This window comes from Camelina sativa, chromosome 4 (assembly GCF_030686135.1).
Source record: "Camelina sativa cultivar CO46 ecotype springtype chromosome 4, ASM3068613v1".
In the NCBI taxonomy this organism is placed as follows: Eukaryota; Viridiplantae; Streptophyta; class Magnoliopsida; order Brassicales; family Brassicaceae; genus Camelina; species Camelina sativa.
This window is the reverse complement of record NC_141883.1, coordinates 18,446,061-18,454,943: the sequence shown is the minus strand read 5'-3', so window position 1 is coordinate 18,454,943 and position 8,883 is coordinate 18,446,061. Positions and strand designations below refer to the sequence as shown.

The 8,883-nt window shown below is 38.6% G+C and overlaps 1 pseudogene; it reads left to right on the top strand.

Annotated features, from left to right (window-relative positions):
• Nucleotides 1-5,539: 5,539 nt before the first annotated feature.
• On the top strand, nt 5,540-7,518 carry LOC109132495 (uncharacterized; annotated as a pseudogene).
• Nucleotides 7,519-8,883: the final 1,365 nt, after the last annotated feature.

Here is an 8,883-nt window from a genome sequence, read left to right as displayed (position 1 = left end):
AAGGCAATAAGGCCCATTGGCCATCTCCTTTTACTTGGTCGTCCAAGGCAATAAGGCCCATTGGCCACCTCATTCAATTTATCAATAATAAGAATAAGAGTTTTACACCTTCGAATTCTCTAGTTTCATAGCATATATATATATATATTTTGATTAAGAGATAAATTTTTATCATTAACCTTGTTCCCATTTAACAAACTAAAGAAAAAAACTCATTTTCTTGACAACTGCGATATCACAAGAGAAGAGAAGAGAGCTTTGATTTGTCTGCTTTGGAACTCAATTCGCCATGGAAAAATATTAGGGAATCTTATGTGAATATTTAGATATATGTTAGTTTTCCTATTATCTTGTGATATTGTATCTTGTAAGCCCAGTCTAGAATATTCTTTAGGGTTTCTACTCTTATGTATAAATACTCTTGAGAGGTTGAATGAATGAATAACAACTTTCCTGGCTATCAATATTCTCATGGTATCAGAGCCTACACACGCTGGCCTGTTAATTAGTCCAGTCCGGATAGATGCCTGATCACCCCATTAATTGATGGCCCAAAGGAAGGCCCAATTCCATTGAGATATCTAAAAATAATAAAAAAAAAATATTATCTCGAGGGGGCGTGATGGATTCTGTCGAGATTAATGGCTAGAAGAGCCATCATCGCGAAGGGGCGTGTGGAGAAAAGATCCCACATCTGATAGATGAGAAGGGACTTGAGTAATATATAAAGGGTTAGGGCCTCTCCACTTATTATCAATTGGTTTTGAGTTGGAAGCCCACAGTAAAGCCTAAATTTAACATGGTATCAGAGCAGGAAACTAAAAAAAAAAACAGAGCAAAAAAAGAAGAAGAAGAAGACAACGATGGAAGAAGGAAAGATAATTACCTCGACGGTGGGAGCTACGGATGATGCATCTCTCTCACCACTATACCTTCATGCTTCCGATGGGCCGGGAAACCTTATTACCACGGTGCAACTAAAGGGAGAGAATTATGAAGACTGGTCCAGACATGTGCGGAATGCCTTGCGGACAAAACGAAAGCTTGGGTTTATTGATGGAACCCTAGAAAAACCTCAGACTGTTAAGGAGATTGAACAGTGGGAAGTTGTGAATTATAAGCTTGTAGCATGGATTATGAACACCATCGAACCGACGCTTAAGACTTCAATCTCGATGGTGGATGAAGCAAAACTCTTCTGGGATGATTTAAAATTGCAGTTCTCGGCTGGGAATGGACCGAGGATCAGTGAATTACGGGTAGAGATCGCGAATTGTAGACAACAAGGCGACTCTGTTATGGTGTATTTCGAGAGAATCAAGAAGATGTGGGATGAGCTTGCCGTATACAAGCCTATACGCACATGTTCATGTGGAGATATGGCAAAACAGTTAGAAGACGATCGGGATGAGGAATGCACTAATACGTTTCTCAATGGTCTTGACTCGGTACGATTTGGAACAGTGCGCTCTACCATTACCAGCATGGAGCCACTACCTAAATTGTCTCAGGTCTATCAACGGATTGTACGAGAAGAACGACAACAGAGCATTGTGCGAAACAGAGATGACCGAAGCGATGCAGTTGGCTTTGCTGCATCTACAGGATTTCAACCTCGCTCTTTCTCAAGTTATGATCGAGAAAGAGATGTCACGTGCACACACTGTGGGAAGTATGGGCATGCTGCGAAAGATTGTTTTCAGCTCAAAGGGTTTCCAGAATGATGGGGAGAGAGGGGTCGAACCTTTAGAGGCAGAGGTGGTACTCGTGGTGGTGGAAGAACTGGTTGTGGTGGTGGAATGATCGGGAATGTTGTTGGCCGTGGACGTGGCAATGCACCTGTCGGCCGTGTTCATGTTTCACAAGCAGCCCACACTGGTACGAAACAAGAAGAGTTCGACCGCAACTCCATACCCCATCTGACAGATGAACAATGGGCTGCAATGAAACAGTTTCTTAATACTAAGAAGACTGATTCCGTTGAATAACTTACTGGTAAGAGAGATAATGTTGAATTTATTATTGACACGGGAGCTTCCCATCACATGACTTGGAAGCTTGATCTTTTGACCAATATTGTCGATATTTTTCCATGTTCAATTGGTTTGCCTGATGGAGATACAAACATTGCTATCAAACAAGGGGATCTTTGTTTGGGAGGCGAATTGTGGCTCCGTGGAGTTCTATATTCTCCCGAATTAAATTGCTCTTTGATTTCTGTTTCTAAATTGCTTAAAGCAACAAAGGGATCTGTCACTTTTACTGAAAATTCATGTATTTTTCAGGACCGTACTTCGAAGACGCTGATTGGCGGTGAAGAGTGTGGAGGGGTCTATGTGCTTCATGGTGTCATGGGTGCTCAAGCTCAGGCTGCAGCAAGTATGGGAACACGAGACTTATGGCATCGTCGTTTAGGTCATCCTTCTACTAGGGTTTTATCTTATTTATCTAGTCATGTTGACATTGGGAAATCAGTTGAGACAGAGGTTGTTTGTGACACTTATTTTCGGGCTAAACAAACCGTGATTGTTTTCATGAAAGTTCTAATAAAGCTATTGAGTCGTTTGCCTTAATTAATTGTGATGTTTGAGGAGCTTATCGTACAGTCTCTTCTTCCGGAGCCGCTTATTCTCTTACAATTGTAGATGATTTTTCTCGAGCAGTATGGATATATCTCTTGAAAGAGAAAAGAGAAGTGGCTGACTCTCTTAAAAAGTTTTGTGCTATGGTGGAACGACAATTTGACAAAAAGGTTAAGATTGTGCGGAGTGATAATGGCTCTGAATTCATGTGCTTGAAATCATTTTTTGACCAACAAGGTATTTTACATCAGACTTCATGTGTGTATACACCTCAGCAAAACAGCCACGTCGAGAGAAAACATCGCCATATCTTGAATGTTGCTCGCTCCCTCATGTTTCAAGCTAACTTGCCGGTTCGTTTTTGGGGAGAATGTGTCCTCACTGCCGCTCACCTAATTAATAGGACGCCCACACCTATATTGAATGGTAAGACACCTTATGAGCTCTTGTATGGTTCAGCTCCTCCTTTTGATAGATTGAGAGTGTTCGGATGCTTGTGTTACACGCATAAGAAATCTCGTGAAAAGGATAAGTTTGGGATACGCAGTCAAAAGTGTATTTTTCTGGGATATCCATATGGCCAAAAAGGATGGCGAGTATATGACCTGGAAACCAATGAACAGTTTGTGTCCCGTGATGTTGTGTTTTATGAGGGGGAGTTCCCCTTTGCAAAATTGGATGCCTCCTTGTCGTCTCAAGGGATGGACATGCCCCTACATGGCATATATGATGAGGATGAGTTCTTGAACGTTCGGGCTGTCAACGACAGGGGGAGTTTGCAGGATGCCCATTCTGAACACATAGAACCAGCCAACGTGGATCGTCCTGTACCCGACCTGTCGGGATCGACCACTCTTCTTTCTAGCTCGACTGCTCCTCCACAAGAACACTTGGTACCGGATTCGTCGGGATCGACTAATCCCTTACCAACATCAGTTGATCCAGCTTGTCCACCTACTAAACCAGAGGTTGATGGACCGGTCGATCAGAAGAATAGACCGACCGCTCCTACTGTGTCGACTGAAAATGCTGAAGTTGCGATAGAACGTACAGAGGTTGTGCCTGAAGAGTTAGGAGCTGGCAAACGTCACAAATATGTCCCGAAGAAATTAAATGATTATGTTCTTTATACGACTCGATGCACCACAGACCCCTCGCACCTTCCCACCACTATGTCTTCTACTCCAGGTACGGTTCCTTCTCCAATATCCAACTATGTCACATGTGAATGTTTTTCGGAAAAGCACAGGGCATTTCTTGCAGCTGTTACCGCGGCCGTGGCACCAAAAACATATGCAGAGGCTGTCCAGTTGAAAGTTTGGTGTGATGCAATGAGTCTCGAGATTGGGGCTATTGAAGATAATGATACATGGTATATCACGGAACTTCCTCCGGGGAAGAAGGCTCTCGGTTGTCGTTGGGTATACACGATTAAACATAATTCTGATGGTACTATTGAACGTTATAAGGCTCATTTGGTTATTCGAGGAGATCGACAAATTTCAGGAAAAGATTTTGAAGAAACTTTTGCTCCTGTAGCTAAGATGACCACAGTTCGTATGTTTCTCAGGGTGGCCGCAGTAAAGCAATGGGAAGTGCATCAAATGGATGTCCATAATGCATTTCTTCACGGTGACTTAGAAGAAGAAGTTTACATGACTCTACCACCGGGTTTTCATTCTTCTGGTTCCAATCAAGTTTTACGTCTTCGCAAACCTTTGTATGGTTTGCGACAAGCTCCACGTTGTTGGTTTGCGAAGCTCACGACGGCATTGCTCGGCTATGGTTTTGTTCAGACATACTCAGATTACTCTCTTTTTTACCTAACTCGTGGGGCTATGCGCTTATATGTTCTTGTGTATGTTGATGATTTGTTGATTGGTGGGAATGATCCGCGTGCCATTTCTCAGTTTAAGGAATATTTAAGTGAATGTTTTAAGATGAAGGATTTGGGTCCTTTGAAATACTTACTTGGCATTGAGGTCGCACGATCACCAGAGGGAATATACTTATGTCAACGAAAGTATATGTTGAATATTATTGATGAATGTGGTTTATTGGCTTGTCAACCGGTTGCCACTCCTATGGAAGAAAATCACAAGTTACTCGTTGACGAAGATGGTCCTTATGCGGACCCTGGTCGGTATCGTCGTCTTGTCAGCAGATTAGTATATCTGACGGTCACTCGACCTGATCTTTCTTATGTTATTCACGTTCTTGCCCAATTTCTCAAGAAACCACTACTTAAGCATTGGGAGGCGGCACTTAGGTGGTCCGGTATCTCAAGGGTTGTCCTGGTCAAGGAATTTTGCTTACTGCTCGGAGTGATCTCCGCCTCTCCGCTTATAGTGACTCTGACTATCAATCTTGTCCGCTTACACGCAGATCTTTATCCGGGTATGTTACCCTTCTTGGTGGTCCTCCGATAGCATGGAAAACAAAGAAGCAAAAGACGGTCTCCATGTCTTCCGCCGAGGCTGAATATCGCGCAATGCGGTATACGACTTGTGAAATAAAATGGGAACATGAGCTTCTCTCTTGTTTTGGGATCTCTCAAACTGTTCCCATACCCTTGTACTGTGACAATCAAGCTGCTCTCCATATTGCAGCAAATCCAGTCTTTCATGAGCATACCAAACATATCGAAGCTGACTGTCATTTTGTACGCGATGCAATTAAAGCTGGTCTCATTACTGCTTTCAAGATTCATACGTCCAACCAACTTGCTGATTTTCTCACAAAGTAGCTTGGTTCTCCAAAATTTTCTTATCTTCTGGGCAAGTTGGGCATTCAGGATCTTCATGCGCCAACTTGAGGGGGAGTATTAGGGAATCTTATGTGAATATTTAGATATATGTTAGTTTTCCTATTATCTTGTGATATTGTATCTTGTAAGCCAAGTCTAGAATATTCTTTAGGGCTTCTACTCTTATGTATAAATACTCTTGAGAGGTTGAATGAATGAAAAACAACTTTCCTGGCTATCAATATTCTCAAAAAAAGTAGAGTTACCAGTTCACAAGCATCCTTTGCTCCACTTTGATCGGTTATGTATGGATAGTTGTAAAGGATGTGGTGTTTATGGTTACTTTTATGGTGGCTATGTTTGCAATGAGTTAGGTTGTAATACTCATTTCCACAAGGAGTGCGTCGAGTCAGTACCAGAGATCAAACACCCTTCCCATCCAAAACATCCTCTCAAGCTCAACCTCAAATGTGGATGGTTTTGTTGTAGTTTGTGTACATGTGGATTGAAAGTTGGTTATCATTGTTCAATATGCGACTTCAACGTGCATTTGGTTTGTGCAAGAAGATCTCCATCCTCAACTTCATCCTCATCCTCATCCTCATCTTCACTGCTACCTACTACTATTGACAATTCCAAAGTACATCAACATACACTTCTACTCTCCAAGAACGTAAAGACATTCTTGTTAGAGGGAGAGCGCAATTGCAAAGTGTGCAACACGAATTTCAACATCAATGAACAACAACTTTATGAATGCCGCTTGTGCAATATACTCTTCCATTGGGAATGTGTCGAGCTCATTCCAGACGTGTACCACACTTCTCATCCCACACATCCCCTCAAGTAGTTCAAATACGGAGCACGAGGGTATGCTGATGAGGATTGCCTTCTTTGTGGGAAGAAGTTTGAAAAGAGATCTTACAACTGTGATCAAGTTTACCACTGCGATGTTTGTAATGTCAGCATATGCAAGCAGTATTGTATGGCAAACCCACCGCCAGTTTCCATTGTGAGCCCAACGACACATGAACATAAACTCCACCTTGTTCCAAGACTTGTCAATTTTACTTGCAATGCTTGTGGGACGGCAGGTGATCGAAGTCCTTATTTTTGTCTTCAATGCAATTTCATGATTCATCGGGCTTGTGATAAATATAAATCGTCACAATCATGGCATCTCTTACACTCGTCATCTTGGACACGGGAATTGGACATGTGGAGTTTGTCGCAAAAAAGTAGATGGGTTTTATGGGTCTTATTCTTGCTCAAAGTGTCCTAGCTATGCTGTTCATGCAAGATGTGCAACGAAAAATGATGTGTAGGAAAAAGTAGAACTAGAAGGAACACCAGAAGAAGAGGAACTCGCGCCATTCGAAGTGTGAAGATGAGAATCATATAAAGCATTTCAGCCATGGCCATAATTTAAGACTCAACAATGATGGTAAGAGTACCCACGAAAGCAAACTTTGTCACGCTTGTGTCTCCCAAATCAATGACGATTCGTTTTATGGTTGTGAGCGATGCGACTTTATTCTATATGAAACATGTGCTAGTCTTCCCAGACAGATAAGGCATGTCTCCAACAACATACCGTTCACAGTACAGACAGATACATATAGAAAACGTTGTTCTGCTTGTTCCCAGCTTTTCACCGGTTTCAAGTATGACCTTAAGTCTGGTTATGCTACTCTAGATGTACGTTGCAGTTCAATATTTGAACCATTTCTTCATGAAAGCCATCCACATCCTTTATACTACGAAGTCTTTAGTTTTATGGGGGATACGAGATGCTCTGCATGTGATGGAAATACCGCCATGAGTATGTTGTGTTGTGATGAGTGTGAGTTTCGATTGGACTTCCGGTGTGCTACTTTGCCTAGAAAGGTAATGAGTCAAAGGTACGACGATCATCCTCTCTACTTGTCTTACGGTGAAAATAAGGAAGATGGTCAATTTTGGTGTGAGGTATGTGAAACAAAAGTAGATCCAAAAGAATGGTTCTATACATGTAATCCGTGTGGGATCATTTTGCATGTCTCATGTGTTGTTGGAGACTTCTCATTTCACATACCAGGGCACATTTCCTTGGACGAAACCTCAAATGGAGAAGTGGTACCCAACACTTCTATTTGTAGGCCTCATTGCTGCAAGTGTTCTTCAAGTGAAAGGCTTTTACTATTGTTCTGAGAAGGGCTTTTACTAATGTTCTGACAAGTGTTTAGAGATCCCTCGTGGGTATTGGGATAATGATAACTACTAAATTGTAGTAGTTCATCAAAGATCATTGATGTGTGGTACGTAACGTATGATCGTCTCTGCAGTTTATATCGTTGTTCTATTTTAATCTATATATAAAGTTGATTTTACTCTATTCTCCTTTTTTCATCCTATCACTAAAACTGAAGCTACAATTCAATAACATGATAAAAAAATATATAACGATTATATATTTAAGAAATATCTAACGTTTAAGAAATAGTATATTGACTGATTCTCATAATCATAAGCTTTAGGTTACGTGAAATTATATAGTACAAGAATTTCTTAAACTATAATGATTGCAAATATATAAATATATAAATAATAAATATATAATATATTGTTATTAATCATGTGATCTTCTAGATCTCTTTATATTACATACAGTAAAACCTCTATAAATTAATAATGTTGGAACCATGACATTTTATTAATTTATATATTTATATATTAATATTTATAATTTTACAAGTTTAGTTAATTATCTCTATTATCTTTATAACCAAACAGAATTAAAATATTTTAAATATCCATATATATAATATTCTATAATTAATAGAGATATTTAGAAGATTTATTCCATATTAAAAAAAAATATATTCTCCTATAATTTTTTATTTTATTTTAAAATTTAAATGTAGTGAATCATCATATAATACATAAAGTTGATAAAATTGTATATTTATCCTACATATATTGTGATTTGAATTTTTTTAAACGAACATATATTACTCAATTAATATAAAAAGTGTGTGTTCAACATACTTATATCGTAAATTTATCGTATATAGTAAATTATAGAATTTTAAAATTTTTATAATTTATAACTGATATATCTAAATTTAATAAAAAGTTTAAAATTATGAATATTTAAACATATTAAATTTTCAAAATAACACATACGAGTTATATTAAATGACGGGTTATATGATATTACATGATTGAATTGATAATACTAAAAAATAAAATATCATTAATATGATACTTCAATACAGGTTAAATCTTTATTTTACTATTTTAACAACACCAATATATTTTTCATTGCATGCTTATTATATATTTACAAAATTTTACATGTTTATATTTGAAAAAAAAAATTTTTCTAAATCAAAAAATAAAACTAACAAAATCAAAATGTTTTTCATTGTATGCTAATTATACTATATGTGTGTTCTCAATAAAATTTGACATCTGTAAGCAAAAGATTAATTTATTTAGCATGTACATTAATTAATAAACAATAAATAACAAAGTTAAAAAGAATAGCATAAGTTATCTAACATAATTTTAGTA